The following is a 19,469-nucleotide window of genomic DNA, read 5'->3' as shown; positions in this document are numbered from 1 at the left end:
TCCAACCTTCTAATTCATAGGAATGTTAAGCAAAAATATATTTATTCTTGTTTTTACAAATCTTTTAGTCTTTCAGTCTGGTAGGTTTAATTTCAGGTACCAGTTCCACATTATTTAGTCATGTGATTTAGGGCAAGGTATTATCTAAGCCCCAGTTTTCTTAACTACTAAGTGGGAGCAATAATAATACCTCCTTCACAGGGTTATTATGAAGATTAAATGTCAGGATGCATGCAGAGCATTTAAGCAGCACTGGCACATATGAAGTTCTCAGTAAACAGTGACAATTATATAGAAGTTTCTAAACTCAGTGTTTCCATTGTCTTATGTGAAACCAGGAAAGGACTTTGTGAATGGTTTGATAGAATATACTTGGCACTGGAAAATGAGGTACCAAATTGAAAATTGCAGGTGCCCAGACACTATTCTTCTTCTCAGACATAATTAACCTGGGTTGGGTTGTAGCTTCTGCCAAGAAAAATGACTACAAGTTTCTCCCTGCCTGTTCATCCTGAAGGTGTCAACTAAAGCGCAGCCTGCTCAGACTAGTTACCTGCCCAGGCTAGTACCCAGAAGCTGAGATGGGACACCCTGAAGGCAAACATATCCTTCTAACCTTCTTCAGCCTCACAACTCTAATGTGCGTCTTTGCTTCAAGAAAAAAAAATTGCACTCTCTGAACATCCTGCTCCTCTAGGAATGTTACAGCTGACCAGATTCCTTCAAAGCAACCTCTACTTCACAGGCAGCTTATATGAAGCCCCCATATCAGACATGCTTTAACAGCCATGAAGTAGCAGGAAAAGACTTTTGCTCCCAAAGACACCCAGAATATGAACTCCAATGAGATCAAAGGTAGCTTTTTGGGTAGGAATTGCAAATATGAGACTGGCATCCTGAGCATTATATTGTTAATACTCCAAAAGCAATGAAAATCCACCTGTAAAAACAAATACTCCCATAAAAATAAAAGACCCTAACATGCTGCCCTCCGTTAGCCTACGGGATGTCTTTCCCCGACAGCCTGCACTAGTCTTTGGGAAGCCAGGATTAGATGTGTCCATTTTAGCTGGACCCATAGGAGAGTGTTCCTGGTGTCTGGCTTGGTGAAATTGCATCCCCACCCCTGACACACACACAGAATGGCTTCAAAAAAGCCAGGATTTGGTTTTTTCCTTTACATTAGAAAAGAGAGGAAGGAGACTGAGCCAGAGTGTGAGAGAAGTGAAATATAGTCTAAAGACCTTGGTTTACAACAAAAAAGACCCACTAGCTTTAAAAATACTGAAGTCTTCTCCCAATTCCTGGGGAGATTTTACGCATACTTCTTCTGATTTAGGTCAAGGTATTAGAGAGACTTTCTGAAGGAGTAGAACTGAATAACCCGAGCTCTTACCCAGACTGATCCAGGACAAAGGATAATGACACAAAAGAACAGGTTGTGATGTTGAGTAAGGAGAGAGTGTGAGGCTTATGGTTTCGTGGTACCAATAAGCCTAAGGCTTTTATTTTCAGCTAAATCCTTGAATTTCTAGTTCAGAAGTTTACCAGTTTGCTGGTCCTGGCCATAGGGAATGTGATGAACTTGCTAACATTTTCACCCAATTCTTCAAAATCAGGCAGAATTTTTTCTTTTTTCTTTTTTTTGGTAACTTTTTATTTTCAAACTTACAAAAAACTTGCAAGCAAAGTTGCTGTATCAGTTATTACCTCTAGTGTGTATGTATATTATTTGCTATGAACTGTTTAAGAATAAGTTGCGTACACCATGCCCTTTTTCTCCTAAATACTTCTGTGTGTACTTACTAAGAACAAAAGCAGTATCTGACATAATCACAATAGTAACTAAAATCAGGAAATTTATAATTTTATTTTCTAATACACAGTCACCAATCCCATTTGGCCATTTGTCCCAATGATAATCTTTATAAATTTTTTTTCAGTCTAGAATCTAATCTATCATGCCTAGCATTTAATTATCATATCTCTTTAGTCTTATCAGATTTGTCTTTAATTAGAGTATCCATCAATATTCCCTCTTTTCAACTGAGACTCTGACATGTTCAGTGTGAGAAAAAGTTTCCCAAATGAGAAGTGATTTTGCCAAACCTCAGTGTCTGTAGCTAGAATTTGTGCTCGATGGCCGGAGACTGCTGGCAGCTCTCAAGACCCAGAATTATTACCCTCTCTAGTCACTCACTGAATGAACCTCTCCTTCCTTCAAGTCATCCAACAACCATTTGTCTTAATCAGTCACGGTCTGTTATAGTCACAAAAGTGCTGACCCATAAAAAACAATCTGCTCAAAAATCAGATTGTTTTCCTTTCAGACACCGTCAACACCCTTGCTATGTAAGGCAATATGTCTGCTTATCTGGCCAGAAAGGAAAGGAGACAAGAACAAAGACATAATCACAATTCCAACACTAAAATATTGGGAAATGAAATGTTTGTTCCTGAATAAAATTAAGGTCACTCCCAGCTTCCCACAGCCCATGTATTCCTCAACTCTGTGTGTGTGTTAAATAGCTTAACAAACATGTACAATGTTTGATTCTTCATAAAATCTTTGGAGCCACACTTTTTCCTCGAATAAAAATATGTACATGAGGTTGTACTTCCTGAGCTCCGCCCAATGACTCACAAATTCATACAACAGCATTTTAGAAAACCATTAACAAGGTATTATTAGTATTAATATATGTGACATTATAATTCTATAGGGAAACCATTAGTGTGGGGATTTATTTTTAACCAGAAACCAAATGGTATACCATAATATCACAGAATTTAAGAACTGGCAGATACCATAAGATCTTAAAGACCCCAACTGTCTCATTTATAAGTAATGACCATAAAACCCAGAAAGTTTAGGTGAATTGCTCAAGGACACACAGCTAGCTAATGGGAGCGCTGAGACAAAACCATAAATCTTCTGACAGATTACAGAGGACCCTTGCCACTGCAGGACACTGCAGAAGGCAGATATGGCCCACTAAAGCTGTGTGAGAAACAAATTTCTGAAAATTAAATCCTATTTTGGATTCACTAGACAATGTCTCATATAAAATGAAAAATAGAAATTACTCTAATTCAGAGAAGCTAACCTATACAGTGACCTCTCTGATTTATTGTTTAATAAAGCTTGTATTTTCAGGTCATATATTTTTCAAAGGTAAGACCTTAAATTTTCAGAGCAATTCACACTAGGTCCCAGAACACTTAGTAGTTTAGAAAAACTTAAAAGGGATCCCCGATCATCCTTAAATTAGCCACTGCACTAAAGCACTGTTTTACTCCACCAAGGCAGGCCTGGAAATTTTCTAAAGGTTTTAGAGACAGAACAACTTTCAGAACTATACCCAACCACTAAACATAGGCATTTAGGAGACAAAATGCAAGAGCCAGCCAGGCATCTAACTAAACATTCCATTTCAGAGCGTCCTCTGTGTCAAAACTCTTAATCTCTGTCTTCTGTATTTCTTCTGTAATCAAATATGGCTGCTCTGACTTTTCCTTGATGTCCTTGGGTCTCTCATGGAAACTCTGGTACCAAAGTTGTCAGTAGGACCTCACAAATTCATCCATGGAATAAAATGAGAGCAAGCAGTGTGCAGATAGGGATAGACAATAGAAAGAATACGACTTCATTAAGCCCACACACTTGGTTACAGAGCCAAGGCAAAAACTGCCATCTTTCAACTCCTCACCTATTTCCCCAACTCCCCACTACTGGTTGTGCTGCTTGGGTTCCAAGGCTAGGCAGACATGGATTCAAGTCTGAACACTGCCTCTTGATAACTGTGCCATCTTAGAAAATTATTTAACATCTCTCAGGCTTAGTTTTTCTAGTACAATGGCAGTGAAAATATCCATCCTCCAGAGTTGTGAGGAATAAATTCCCTGATCTTAGAAGATACTTAACAAATGCAGCTTTACTGGGCTTCATAATAGGCCTTCCCTAAGGTTTATCAGAGACCAGAGGGAGGAGTAAAAAAACTGGTGTAATATAACATAATGAGCCAAAAATGATAGACAGGATTGTCACTGTGCTACATGCAGCATTTGACTCTCCCTTGTACTGAAAATGAAACTTTACAGTGTAGAAGAATTCTCTTCAGTGATTATGTCTCTACATGCCTGTTTCTGGAGGGGAAATATAAACTCTGAAAAAGCTAATTTTCACTACATCAGCCACAGACTTAACAGAAGGTTAACAAGTTTAATGAAAATACTAAATAAGATTTACATCTGGGGGAAGGCTGGAGTTGGAGGGAAGAGGACTACAGATCTCCTTAGTATTCTTTCCTATGCAAAACATTTACCATCCCTGGGGTTCAAAGATCCTAGAAGTAATCCTCACACATTGGGTTTCCATAAGCACCCTTATATTGCCTACAGGGCCTACTGGCTATAAGCCAAGAGGGAAAATTTCAATTTACTACAGAGATTGACAAATACTAGGAACCTGCTAGATAGCTGAATACCTGTGATTCATACTTGTCTTCTCAGAATATGCAAAAGTCAAAACACAAATGAAGAGAAATTTGGTGTAATATTATCTGATGCTAGCTGATATCTGTTACTAACCAGTAGTACAGAAAAATACATGCCTTGTCAGGAAAAGCCACAGTGCTTGATAATTGTCTATGGAAATTTACCTTGACTAAGACGTGTTCTTCCACATATGTGTTCCCAAGAAGTGATGTGATGAATAACCTCAGGAATTTTTCTCCTAGGATTTAAAGCTTAATAGGAAAAAGAAAAAATCATAGGACAAACTTTCGAATAACCTTGCCCAAACAACACAGAGATATGTCAAATCACATCCTAGCCAAGTTCACTGATTAGACCTTTAAGAATGTTGAGTATTCCCTCTTCAGGATCCAGTCTGGTGACTGGATTTAGGTCAAAGTTCAGTTTTATCCATGGTTGATTCAACCAGACAGTGACCTCAGGGAAATCTTTCCAGCATGCCAATCTTCAATTTCACTTTCTACCAGTTGTCATTTCTGACCTATTGGGTCAGATTCTTCCTGTCCTCCCACATGAGACTGAGGTCAGTCTGTCACCAGCCTCTATCATCAGCCACATCCTCTTTGCCAAGACACTCCTCCCTTGGCCTACCCCAGCCCTGTTTCACCCCTCCAGCTAAGGTAACACCTAGTTATAAACGAAGTGTCAAACTATTGCCTGTCTGAAGGGGAGATGCCTTTGCTTGTTGGGACGCACCTTTGTCAGGCACCCTGAGGCCCAACAGCCAGGTGGAAGAATCATTGCCACTAAATTCTTGGTGGTCCAATCAACTAGACTCATGTGTAAGGCATCCCTAAGGCAACGGACACACCTACAGAGGGATAAATAGATTGTACTTGCTAAATAATGTCTGAAGAAGGATTTCAGTCCTAAGAGAAAGATATTATATAAACACAAGTAACAATATTATTAAGGCAGATCTACACCCAGCTCTGTAGACACTAATTTGCTACATAAAGATCCTCAGGCCAAAAGACACTGAGTAATATACTGCTGGGTAATTAATTTTCTATTTAAACTGATGCTATTGATCCAGATGACATGAGGATCCCAAAACATAGTGAATAGAGGAGTGTTTATACCACACGGGAAAAGAATCAAGAGATGAAAAGCACAGACAGCAATGAAGTTAGAACTATAGTAAGAAGTGAGTGCTTGCAGAAAGGCTATTTGTACAGATGTTCTACTCTACTGTTTAACAGTTACTGAGCACCATTTATGGACCCAGCACTATGCTATACACTAAACACCATGGTAAGCAAGACTGGGTCTCTGCCCAAGCAGAGTTCATACTTTTTACCATGTTCTTTACACTCTTCTAAGTATCTAAATTGTCTGGCTCTTTATTAAAACAGGAGATTCCCATTCCCACTCTTCAGGCCCAGGAGATTAAAGGTCGAAAGACGAGGCCTGGAAATCTTTATATTTCACAAGTGTCTCTGATTTGACAACCAGCCTAGTTATGGGAAACATCAGTCTAATTAATCAATTAAACATTTGATATGAGAACAATTTCTTCTTTTATCATAAATAATAATTTATGCAATTTCTCAGCATAGTAAAGACCATCTCACACAAACAATGGCCAAAGGCTATCTTGATCTTTTACTTTTGTGGTGACTGGTGCACAAAACTGTACAAAGAAAAGAACCAAGAAACATTTGTTGAATAAACACCAAAGTAGATAGACAGGAAGGGATAAATACATAGATAGATGGATAGGTGGATGGATAGATAGATAGATGATAGATAGATAGATAGATGGAAGAAATTATCCTTCAAACTATTCCATTTAAAAAAGTTGATATCTAGTTCAGAACCACAATTCCTAAGTAACACGGTTTGCTATAACAAAACTTTTGAATCTTTCAAGCATATTCTCTTTGTGGCCTTAAATTATTTTTGGCCATAAGTCAACACATAAATAAAGAAAAAAATCCTCAGTCTTTTACCATAACCACCCCTCCTAAAGAACTTTTACTAAATGATTTTTTTTTTTTAACATATGGAGGAATTGTGTCTGCCTCTTGCAGGGAGTAAAGATACCTTCTTTCTCTAGATGATTAAAGAAGAGATAAAGTTCTATCATTTTTGTCCCTTAAGTTCTACACCTGACTTCCTTCCAGAATTAAGTATATATGTTTGCCAGTAATTTTTTAAAAATATTTCCTGATGACTTCTACATTCCTACAAAATATCATAATTATGTTACAAGGAAAATTTTAAGGAAAGTATCCAAACTTTGTTCTAGAGAAAAACTGATAATCTGATACAGCTAATAGTACAAAGCAAGAAGCATACTTTGTTTACATGGAATTTGGGGGAGAGGAAGAGATGTTCAAAGTGCATATAAGGTCTTTGGTGATTTTGTATTTGAAATTCTTCAATATTAAAAAACTGATGTCTTGAGCTTTAATCCAGTTCAGCTTTTAATCGGTTGAATCCATGATAAACATATAAGGCAAAAATAACATTCTCAGAGCATTCTTAACCAACATCTATTCTTGCATTTATTACTGAAGCGATCCATTTGTCATTCCTAAGAAATGGGGTCAGTAACATCATTTCATCTTTCTTGGGACAATTAAGAAGCAACAGTTTCAGAAGCCAAGAGAGATAGCTGTCTCATGAGTTTCATTTTTTTCAAGTCCCTTGTTGCTACAATTTTAGAAAAAAATGTGTTTGAGGTCACTTAGTGTTCATGGCAAAACAAGAGCATGTGTCAAAGGAAATGAGTGAGTTGCCCTATAGTGAGCAACAGTCTACCCAATCATGATCCAAGATTCAACAGAAATGAAATTTAACTGACCCTGGGTCAAGCCAGAAGTCTTGGGTTCCTTTAAGTGTTTTTGCTTGGAGCACCCACCCACCAGAGAACTATTTTGCTTATTTGGATCAGCAAGGATCTTTCTTACTGATTTCACAATGTTCCACCTCAAGCACTAAACTTGTTTCTGGATTCTGTCCAGAACTGTGTCTCAGGGGACCAGATAGCTGCCAATGAAGAACCAAAAAGCTTATGTATATTGGAAAAAAAGAAATGAGTACATTTCCATATTGTCTGTGTTTTTGTTTTTGTGCTAGCTTTAGAGACAACCAAGGAAAACCATGCAGACTACAGAGAGCTTTGGAGATTTGTGAAGTTTGGCTGTGAGGCATTGGATTAGCACCTGATGTCCATTTTAGTGGCACACCCAAGTTTAACCCTTCTCCTTGCCTGTACAAAATGATTAAGTAAATTGACCTTATCTAATAAAGTTATGACTGCCATTATCTACAACCTAAAGTGAAAATATAAATTTTAGAGACCCAATAGCCCTCTGGAGGAAGGACAGACTAAGAAAAGAAAGTTTGTCAATCTACGTACTAAAATCAGAATGTGCGACTTTGGGAAAAAAAAGCAAAACGTGATTAAACACATTCTTCATCTGAACTTTTCCCTGAGAATCTCATTATCTCTGCTTTGGATCTTACTGCCATTCTGTAAATTTAGGAATGTTGTTCTTTGAGATTTCCCATGAAAGATCTTCTAAAAATGTTACCATTTGTCCACATCACTGTAATTATACCTCAGCTTTACAGATGTTATTGTTAATGATAAATATTATCAACCAAAACTTTCTTTGTGAACTTACCCTATCTCATGTTTCACTGCCAAATTCTAGTGATGTTCCTGCTAACCACTGAGTCTGATATTGGTGACATGTCCCAGTTAATGATAGGCTTCGACTACTTCAACATTTATGTTCGTCAGATGCTTTCCTCATTTCTCTTCTTACTTTACTTTGCACACTCTCCTCTCGTGACTTCATCCACACTCACTTGACCTCAGTATATGTAGATTATTTACAATATATGCTTTCCTCTCAGATCATTATTCCATAAAATCAAGTGAGGCTCTCTCTGCTCAATAGGTTCTCAAATCCTCCACCTCCTATATTTCCATATATATTTGTTATGTTGTCACAACTCACTACCATGGATATCACTCTTACTACTGGCCATCATGACCTTACCAACTCCCACACACACACAACAATCCACCAATCACAAAGTCCCATAAATTATGTCCCTTAAATAGCTCTCAAGTAAATCTCTGTCCCTTTGTCTTCACTGCCATTATTCTCTTCTAAACGTTCCTTCCTTCTAGTGTCTTCCCTGGATAACTGCATTAGCCTCCTATATCTCCCCTTAGCTCTTACTCAATCTGCCCTTGAATCCTCCTACACTGCTGCCAGAGTTTTCTTCCTGAAAGGAAAATCTGATAATTTTACTTTATTCACTGAATGTCTTCAAAGGATAAAAATGTACCTCATGATTCAATCTCTGACAGCTTTTTCAGACTTGTCTCCTACCACTAACTGCCCTAAATCCTACACTCCCATGATGTGAAACTGCTTATAATCTCAGCATAATGCAGTTTCATATCAATATCCTTGCTTGAACATGCTAAGATTTCTGCTTTCTTCTTGACTGTAAATTTCTCCTCCATGTCAGCTCACACTTCTGCTCTGATGTTAGGGACAGAGGAGAATTGCCTCCTGTCTGAACACTTCCCATCTTGTCAGACAACATTAAATAGCCCCTCCTTAATACTACACCAGATTAATCACAATCAGAATAGACACTTGTATTGTTCAATAAATCCAGACAACAAAACTGTATTGAGTGCCTACTATATGGCAGTCACTGTATTAGTCTCTGGAGATAAAATCGTGAGCAAAATAGATAGACTTTGTCTTTAAGAAGCTTAGCTCCTAGTAGGGGCAACAGATAATCAAACTCCAGTTACAATTTCATGACACTGCCTTGCATTTGTTTGTATGACTGTCTCAATTACCCTGTGTTTCTTCCACTAGATTGAAAGTTTGTTGAAGTCAGGGACTTGACTTACGCATTTTTTTACTCCTAGAAGCTCACACTATGCCAGAAGTATAAGAAACACTCAAAGATTTGTTTTAAGTGAGCTTTAGTAAATTAAGCCTTAATCTATGGCAGATTGTTATAGAATAATCATAATCTCCTGTAGAAAAGATGTACCCTAATTCTTTTTGCTTCCCCTTATGTTTGAATCCAGCTCCAGGAGCAGGGAGTTCCCAACTTCACTTGTTTAGTGTTTCTACAATACTATTTATTAGACATTTTTTGCTCATACTGAACTTAAATCTGTTTCCTTGTATCTTCAGTGCTGGTTCTAAATCTATCCCTAGAGAACACAGAGGATGAGTCTAGTCTTTGATTCAACTTTAAACTATTTGAACAATTACCATATTCCTTCTCTTCTCCAGCCATCATAACCCTAAGTGCTTTCAATCATTTCTGCTCTGCGATGTTAAGCTCCCCCTTTAATGATGAACACCTGACTTCACCTGGCATGGATTGCATTTTGGCTGTGGCCTTCTTCCTCTTGAAAGAATACAAAGTACTTTGAAGGATCTTTTGAGATTTCTTTAGTTAGGTATTTGGGGATAATCCAGCAACTGAGCTGGGTAGAGGTTGGAGTGCATTATTACTGTAAGAAAAGTATTATTTAAAGAATAAGCATGGGCTAAGTTGCTATAAATTTTCCCTGAGAAGCTATGTTGTTCTGGAAGTAGGCATGAAATACTGGGAGATATTTTATACTAAAAGAATACCCGCCAAATACAACCATAATACTCTTGAGGGCATGTCTGTGTGTGAGTTTGATTTGGTCTGAAGGTCATTCCAAGTGACCAGAAAATCTGGATAGAGGTGAGGCAACACATGCAAACCTGAAGCTCTTTCAAGACGACCTGTTTGAAGTAGGGTGAAATTTGAAGACCTTGCTCTGAGGAGATGTGGTAAAGATGGCAGGTGAACTAGAAAACATCTCAAAGATAATGGGTGTCTGACAGCATACTTTCAAGTACATAATCTTGTAAGTACCAAAGGTAACAAAAATCGAGGTCCTAAGATAGTATCCTTAAAGCTCAACCTAGGATACTTATGCATTAGAGCAACTAGAGCAGGTAGGCTACATATATATATATATATATAAAACCTCTGAGGGCTCTGCCAAGATTCAAGCCATTAAATTGCATATGGAGCTACAGAAGTCCCTCCAAAGATGATTTAATATCTGAATACATCATCACAGCACAGTGAATTTGCCAGCTAGTTTCATGGTTTTTTAATCTTGGAATATGCTATTGCCTTGGTTTGGAATGCTCTTGTACTTTATCTTATGTGGATGCCGTTCATCTTTCAAGATACAATCTGAGCATAGCCTCCTAGTGTGAAGACTGGGAAGGATTTGATGCAAGACAGAGTTTGGCAGCCAGAAAAGCCAAAAGCCAGTAGCAGATATGCCTCAGGGGCTTCCCAGCGTTAAAAATTAGGAAAGCCAAAGTTGCCACCAAGTTCAAGGAGAAGCACATTGCCAGAAATAGGGGACAAATCCACAAAGATCATAGCAAGGGGGTTATAGTGAGCAGTGATGAAAAAGGGCATGAAGGGCAAGGTAGGAGCAAAGAAGTGGGCATGACAGCTTCCAGTACTGGAGGGGGGAGGTAAAGGGGTGCATATTTTTCTTGATATGAATTTGATGTTTGGCTGTATGTAAATGCATAACATCAAAGTAAATTGTATACATAATTTATATCTTTACACATCTGTCTCCCATAGCAGGACAATAAACAATAAAGATGGAAGGCAATAAACTCAAGAAGGAGTCTTTTCTTTATGTTTTTCTCTGTAGTTACAACTTCAGTGACTTTAGTCACGCCATTCACACTGACTGAATGGGTGAATAGCATCCAACTAGAACCTGCAGGGGTCCATAAAGATTATCTGTTCTGAATCTCTTTTGTAATAGAGATGATATGATTGCTCTTCCACCTTTGGCCTCAAGCAATTGTCTTTACTACCTATTTGGTAATTCATTATGCACTATCTGCAACAGTCTTGTATTAACTTTTAACTTGTTGTTTAACTCTTTTATGTAACTTTGTCTTAATTCCCAAATCCATTTGAAATCTTGTGGGTAGTGCTTACATGTGAGTTTATTTTGGCCTACAGTTCATTCCAAGTGACCCAAAAATCTGGCATTGATTTGCACGAGGTATTTTTGTTCAAAATATAGTCTGAAGACAGAAGAAGCAAAACATGAAAACAATTTTTTTAGCAGTATGAATTCAACTCAAGAAAGCATCAAAAAATTTATGAATTCCATTTATTTCTTCTAGAATTGGTTGGTTTTATGAATGAGAAAAATGTAAAAACTTGATTGTTTACATAGTTGAACTTAAGGCAAAAGCATTGAATGTGGCAAAATGCTTCAGGAGATTTTCATACTCTTTTTCCCAAACTTTAACCTAATTCCTGGGAACCTGGTTTTTGAAAATATGTCTGTGACAATATGCTTTTGCTGATGATGTGACATGTATGTGTGTGTGTGTGTGTATTTGTAACTACCTTAACTTGCTATTATTTTGTTAGATCGTTTTGACTATTTAATCTCATCAGTTACAAATTAATTCCATGAGAAAACTAATCACCCAGTAGCAAGTATCTCTGTTTCATTCTGCAACAAACAGTGAGACAAAGTTACTGTAACTAAACCAAACACAAGTTAATTATTATTGGGGGGGAAATGGTAATTTCTTATTAAAGAAACACCATTTTAACAAGAAGCAAAGCCATCAGTGGTACATTTACAGTTCTGCCTTAGGCTGGAAAATGAACTCAATGACCTCCTTCCATCATTTCCAGCCCTATGATTCTATCAACAAAAGGCTTTCAGAGTCATGTGATATCATAAGCCAAGACTGCTGGTAATTTCAGTCTTTCATTTATTTTCCCAGGAGTTTTATCCTTTCTGGGTTATAAGTTTCATTTCAGAAGTATGGGAGGTAAGTATGATACAGCAAAGAGGCATGCCTTTTGGATCAACCTGGAAGGCCACGTGGGCATGTGCAGTCACACTGAAGCAGTCACACCCTGTAAGTGCTGTCGAGCATTTCCATCATGAGTCAGTCCAGGCACTCACTTAACAATTGAGCTCAGGCTCAGGAAACATGGCCAACTTTCCACCAGTTTAGATTTCTCACCTTTGGCAGTACTTGACACGTTTGGCTGACTCTGTTTTGTTACAAAATCCTGAACAGGTAAGTTTTTACTGGATTCTAGTTTCATTACATAATCTCCTTTTGTTTACACAAGCATCATGTGACTAAAAAAAAAGGCAACCTGCATTTTGACTAAAAAGAATTCTGACTTTGTCTACATAAGGTAAACTCTTTCAAATATAATGTCCTTATAAACTTCCTACCCTAATTCCTGGCCTTAATTCAGTTTGGGTTCTATGCACAGCTAGAAATAAAAATGAAAGGGGAAAATCTGGGAGTGAATAATGGTATGGAGTTTAGAGTTGACTCTTGGCAGTCCAAAAAAATATCATGGCTATATTTCATATGCTTTCCTGACAGATGGAAGACCTTGACTAAGGTTTGTGGACATATTTCTTACCATGGCCCAGCCGTTCCCCCAGGAAACCCACAGCACTAAAATATCCTGAGAGGTCTTTTAACAACTCTTGATCATTTTGTTTGGCTCTATGAAAGTCAAAAAACCTTTGTCCCCAAAACCTTTCCTTCAGTATAATTAAGCAAGAAGTTCAAAGCAAAAATTTTAAGTTGTTTCTTCCTGCCTATTCAGTCTTTCCACCAAACTGTTAACAAAGTAATGGACAATTCATTTGCTATGATACTGTTAACACTTTTGCAATAGCAAGCAATCTAAAGACAGATACTTTTCTTTAGTGAACACATGCACAAGTCTATCTGTTCACTAAAAAAGATGAGGAATGATGTGTCTAATTTATTGAGGAATAAAATAAGCAAGGCCCAGCCAACATGTACTATACAATCCCATGTTGCTAAAATACACCTGCACATGTATAAATAGACAAATAAACTGTAAAACACTTCCTTAATGCTGATCTTCCCTGGATGGTGAGATTATGAATATTTATGTTTTCTTCCTTATATATGTCACTATCTTTCCTGAAATGTTTGCAATAGCATGCATAAGTGGTTTTTCTTCCTGCTTGTAAACACAATAGCTTTTACAAAAATAAGCATATATAAACATTTACTTAATAATTTTTCATTAAAAAAAATATAAACTGAAAAAATATTAGTCAAGATAAGTCTGCATTCTGTAGCAATTTGTTCCTTCCCTTCAATACGGATTTCACCTGGAATTCAGAGTTCAAGTTAGGAAATTATGACAGAAGATTACACATTAAAACATTTCTATACAATTTTCCAGCATCCTGTAGGTGTGGCAAATGAATGAATAAAGCTCATATGAATTTCGGCATCTCTCAGTCTCTAAACATTTGCATTATTTTCACAACTGAAAGGCATACCATTGACCAAATCTTAAGCTATAACTCTATCCCAAAAAAGGAGATGCGACACAAGTCACTTTCAAGAAATACAATAGGATTTTTTTACTTGTAATGAATGCTGAAAGGGAAATGTTTTACTTGTCCTGACAACTCTAGCAAGCTATAGCCCAAAAATATGAGTAGGACATGGAGCCAAAAGCTTTTCTAAAGCTAGACAAATGCCAGCGGCATTAATAAAGGACCAGAGAGACACCTATTGCAGCATACTTGGGGATTTACAATGTGATTATTGTTTTATGGGAAGAGAAGGCATCTTGAAGGCTGTGTAATTTTGTTTCCTAGGGGGGTACTGAGAGGGGGGACAGTATTCAATGAAGAAAAAGTACAGTGGCTGAATGCCCTGTCAAGGAGGCATTGAAGAAATCTTTCCCACTTTAATGAGAATTTTTAATCTTGAGTCAGAATTTCATTTCTGTGGCAATAAAGATGTATGTAAGCACCAGGCAGAGTTTCTGTGGTGCTGTCTTCCACTGGATTCCCTGATGGACAATCTGCTCTGTTCATGATGATAAGACTTTAGTTCAAGTTTGGTCTTTCAAAATCAGCAATAATGCACCAGCATCTCTTTCCAACTCATGAAGCATTTTTCCTCTATTTCAAGTTCATTTAATGGCAATTCATGCTCTACTTAGCTATATATATGGAACCAGTCAGCTTCAAGGTTCAAAACAATACTCTGTTCCTTTATAAGATTATAACTAATGATTAAATATCATTCTCCAAGATGCCCCCTGCCCATAGCTGGAGAAAGAAAAGTTAGATAAAAAGGATCTAAGAAGTTCAGCCTGTCTTTTCTATTTGAAGCAGTGCTTTGAGCTTTCCTCCATTCCCCAGAATGTTTGACCTCTTCTTCTGACCCTACTTCCCTGTACAGAACCAGTTAGGCCAACAGAGAGAGCTAGGGCCCAGCTCTCACCATAACCTTGGATACTCTGTTCACTGCCCAACCTGATTTTTTCCTCTGAACCAAAAAATACAGAGTTCTTGATTGTGTGGAGAGAAAAAATTGACTTCTTGCCCATCTTCCCCATTACCCAGGATTACACACACCAGTGAGAAAGAACAATTGGCAGGCTACTTCCCAGAAGGAACAGTGCCATGGCAATGCACATGATTCGCATGTTTAAAAGAAGCTTCTGACAATGGTGAAGAAATCCAGAAAGCATCTAGGAAGACCCGTGACAAGGCATGCCTTCCTTTCAGCCCCTGCACCAGGTGTCACACCCAGGGCCAAGCATCATCTTTCATGGCCCAGTACAAGCTTGTACCATGGGAACCAGGCCAAGCATGATTACCCTGGGCCTGCCCAGTTTAAACCTGTAAGGTGTGCCCCCTCCATTCTACCCCTAACCTACATACCCGCACACACGCACACACACACACACACACATGAAATATGCCATTTCAGCCTAGCCCTCATGTAATCTCATCAATATAAGGAAAATATTTTATTTTTAATTCAACAACTGCATAATATACTGCAGACATTTGGATTCTGAGTCCCAACAGTTGTCTTATACAGTTGATGTGTTCCACTTGTTTTCTACTGTAACAGAGTGACAAAGGTAACACTTTTTAAAAAGAGTATGCTAGCTTCCACATTTCTCTATAAGTCAAGAGGCTAAACAGAATAGGCTTTGAACATGAATCACTGGAACAAAAATGGTGGTGGTGGCAGGGGTGGGGGATTATTTTTTTCTTAAAAGTACTAGTTTTTCTTGTACTAAAGCCGATACCACCTGTTTCTATTTTTAGTAATTATACAGTGTACCTGACAGCAGCATTTTTCTTGCCTGCTCTACATTGTCTGAATGTTTAAAATCTGGAAGACTGAAAGAAAACCTTTTGCTTCTTTAGGAATGTGCCAGTACCTCCCTGTTTAGGCTGCTGCACAAGCCTTGTTCAGTGGATGCTACTCTGTGCTGCCCGGACTTCTTTCAAGGCTGTGGCACTCACTCCCCAGCTGCTGCAAGTGCTGGCTGCCGGGGCTTACTACTAGGCACTTCTCCAGGAATCTTCTTCAGCACTCAGCTGAAGACAGTGCCTGACCAGAAGTTATGACCCCTTCCGCTGGGTGCAGCCCACATCCAGTGCCTGAACAATGTGAGGGTAAAAGGCTTAAGCCCCTTGCTTCACCTGGGACAACTCTGATGACCATCCTAGCCCTAGAACTCCCTGTCATGTCATCCAAAGCTCCTGCTGCAATGACATTATACAGCAACTTCTCCCTCTGACTTCCTGCTTCCCTTACTTCTCACAGATAGTCCTGAGATGATACCCAGGTGCACCTAGGAGCAAACTCCATCTCAGAGCTTTTCCCCCAGGAACCAAACTTAGATGCTATCATGGGAAACAGATTCTGAAATAAGATTTTGGAGCTGAATCACTCACAGACTGGCAAGCAAGGAAGATGAGTGGTAGATGATGTACTGATTGCTCTTTGCATGCAACACAATTGTGAAAAACTTCACAGTGGTGGAAGGACCACCTATGTAATTTGCATGACCCAGTGCAAAATTGAAATTGTGTAGGGCCCTTGTTCAAAAAAAAAGGACAAAGGGGATGCCAAAGGTTCTAAAATATAAACCTCTTTCACTTTCTTCTGCCATCCCTAACTTCTCATGGGGTTCTTATTTGCTGTCTGCTGTACTCAATTAAAATGTTAAATTGTTAGCATGAATCTTACCAGTCATCTTCATATTGTGCAATATCAGTTTGAAGTGGAAATATAAGACTGTTCAACTCATGTGCAGGAACACTGAAATGACACAGTTCGCATTTCCTAGCTCATATATGCATCTGTATTTCATTCTTAGCAGAACAGAGGAAACACTACACAAAAATAACTCAACTGCTTTCATTTCACTTCTTGATACATGTACATTCTACTAACACCATCTTCAGTTTACTGATGAGTAAGGAAGGACTGGAAAAAAAACCTATGACCTCTTTATTTCTGTGATCCCATTCCCCACTCCTTAGTTGCAAACTTAAAATGCTTATTGTATACTTGCTTTGCATTTTTCTGAACTCCATGTATGCTGGGTGAATTCTGTGTTCCTGGAACATGGCAAATATTTGTGCTGATGAAATGGCAAAGCATGATGGACATGCAAACTGCACCTACCTCTGCTGCTTATTGTGCACATATTCCATTGTCCCATTGGACATCACTTACAAAATATAGTGCAAAGATAAAATTATTAAGAAATTTAAGATTAAGCAACCTAAATTATCTATCAACACATGAATGGATAAAAGAGATATGGTACATATATAAATGGAAAATTATTTAGCCATAAAAAAGAATGAAATCTTGCCACTTGCAACAATACAGATGACCTAGAGGGTATTATGCTAAGTGAAATAAGGCAGATAGAGAAAGACAAATACTGTCTAATTTCACTTCTATGTGGAATGTAAAAACAAAACAAATGAACAAGTAAAACAGAAATAGACTCATAGACTCAGAAAACTGGTGATTGCCATAGGGGACAGGGTGTTGAGGGAAGAATCAGGTAAAGGGGAAAAAGAATTAGTGAGAATGTTTGATACCTTGACCTAGGCAATTGTTACATGAATATATACACTTCAAAATTCATCAAACTGTACACTAAGATTTGTGCATTTTACTCTATGTACCTCAATATAAAAAATAAATTCCTGTTCCTTAAAAAAAGAAATTTCAGGGTGATGATGGCATAGAATTAAACCAAGCTGGGGACCCCTCTAAGCATAGGGACCTATGCAACTCAGCAGGTTGCAAACCCCATGAAGCCAGCCCTGAGTGTGAACTGGATCAGGATACCCGTCCTAGTTCTTCCAGATCCATCAAATCAAAATCATATGATAGAAGTGGAACTTCAAAGGTCAAGCATAAGCAGGGCCAGAAAGTACACTGTGGCCTGAGCAAATAGCCAAGCCCCATGTTATCCACAACTACTGCATCCGGACCTGTCCCTCAGCTTATAGCTTTGGCTGCACTGGGGATGGAAATCTTCTTTAAGGAAGAAAAAAAAATGAGCTTTATTCACAGCTGAGTCATCTTGGTGTGTGGTACAAGCCAACACTGGCTTATTGCTGTGTTATAATCTTACTCAAGGTGAGAGGTAACCCTTCCAAAAGACAGGATTTCATGTGATGCTGCACATCTACTTTGTGTAGAAAGAAAAACTGGCCCACGGTAAAGGTACATGAAGAATCTTGGGGTGAGAGGAGCAGGTGAAGGTAAAAGGTTATGAATGGCCAAGTGCTTAAAAAGAGAAAGAATAGAAGACTGGATTTAAGGAAGTCTTGAGAAGAGGTAGGTAGATAGACCCCAGAATCTCAGAGTCTGTTTCTTAGGATCATAACCTACCACATTTACTTTGTCCATATATTTATTCAAGTAATACTTTCAGTTCCTAGTGGTGTGCCAGTCATGGTAGTGAATGATGAGATTACTGAGGTGAATTAGATGCTGCCTCTATATTTGAGGAGTTTACTGTCTAAATGAGAAAAATAGGCATGTAAACAACTAACCTGAATAGAATGGGATCAATGACATTATTTAAAGTAAAGAACAAAATGCCATAGGAATTCAGAGGAAATAGAGTGAAGAGAAACATTGTGGAAGATGGAACATGTGAACTTACATAATGCATCTAGTATAAATATTTGAAGGAAAGAAAAGGTATGTCCTTCCCTCTCCTCAGGCATTAATCCTATTCCTAATTTTTGCTTCCCACCCATTAACTGTTCTCTACTTTTTCCTTAATAACAAAAATTGAAATTCAGGGTGGCTATATTACCACTTTAAAATACCTCCTCCAACTCCACTGCAGCTAGCTATGGTCATGCAACCCAGTTCTGTCCAATGAGATATAAAAGCAACTTTATTATATGGGATTCTGGGAAACTTTAAAAATAATAAGTTATTATTATTTTTATTCACAAAAGAGACAGAATAAGCTTACATATGCCTTTTGTTTTTTGCTTTTCATCCTTAGCCTGAAATGTGAGCATGATGCCTAGATGTGGAACTTAGGCCCATGAAGATGAAAGCCACATGTTAAGGATGGCAGAGCTAGAAAAATGAAGGACGCTGAAACATCCTCAAACATTGACTGGAAATGATTATCTCCACTGTCCTTGTTATGTCTGAAAAATCAACCCATTTCATTAGCCACTGTAGTTCAAGTGTAGGCTACGTGTGGCCAAACAAAATCTTAACCAATAAATTATGCAAAGGGTAAAACAAGAGATCTGCATACTGACTCTTTTTAGTCTGTTTATCTTCCAGGAGCAACACCATGAATTTCATTGGTCTTTCTTGAAGTGGCATCAGTTGTGTATATTTTTATGCCACTTCTCTCCATGTATAAGGAAACTTGGGATTTCTAGTTGAGAAAACATTTCACAACAGAAACCTAAGTACTCTGAAATTACAGGCAACGAGATGAGAAATATGACCTCTGTTTCAGTTTTATAGATACTTTACAAATAATTCATAACTTTTCAT

General features: G+C 38.0%; 1 long non-coding RNA gene across 1 annotated transcript in view; it reads left to right on the top strand.

The window, feature by feature from the left end:
• The window catches only part of LOC118973074 (uncharacterized), a 181,975-nt gene extending 162,783 nt beyond the window's left edge, over window positions 1–19,192 (top strand). The window contains exon 3 of the long non-coding RNA XR_005062292.2: window positions 18,958–19,192. This is a non-coding gene — a long non-coding RNA (uncharacterized lncRNA). The remainder of the gene's footprint in view (window positions 1–18,957) is intronic.
• The last annotated feature ends 277 nt before the right edge of the window (window positions 19,193–19,469 follow it).

The sequence above is a fragment of the Manis javanica genome, chromosome 1 (genome assembly GCF_040802235.1).
Source record: "Manis javanica isolate MJ-LG chromosome 1, MJ_LKY, whole genome shotgun sequence".
Taxonomy (NCBI): domain Eukaryota; kingdom Metazoa; phylum Chordata; class Mammalia; order Pholidota; family Manidae; genus Manis; species Manis javanica.
The sequence above is the reverse complement of the archived record's forward strand: the minus strand, read 5'-3'. Positions and strand labels throughout refer to the sequence as shown.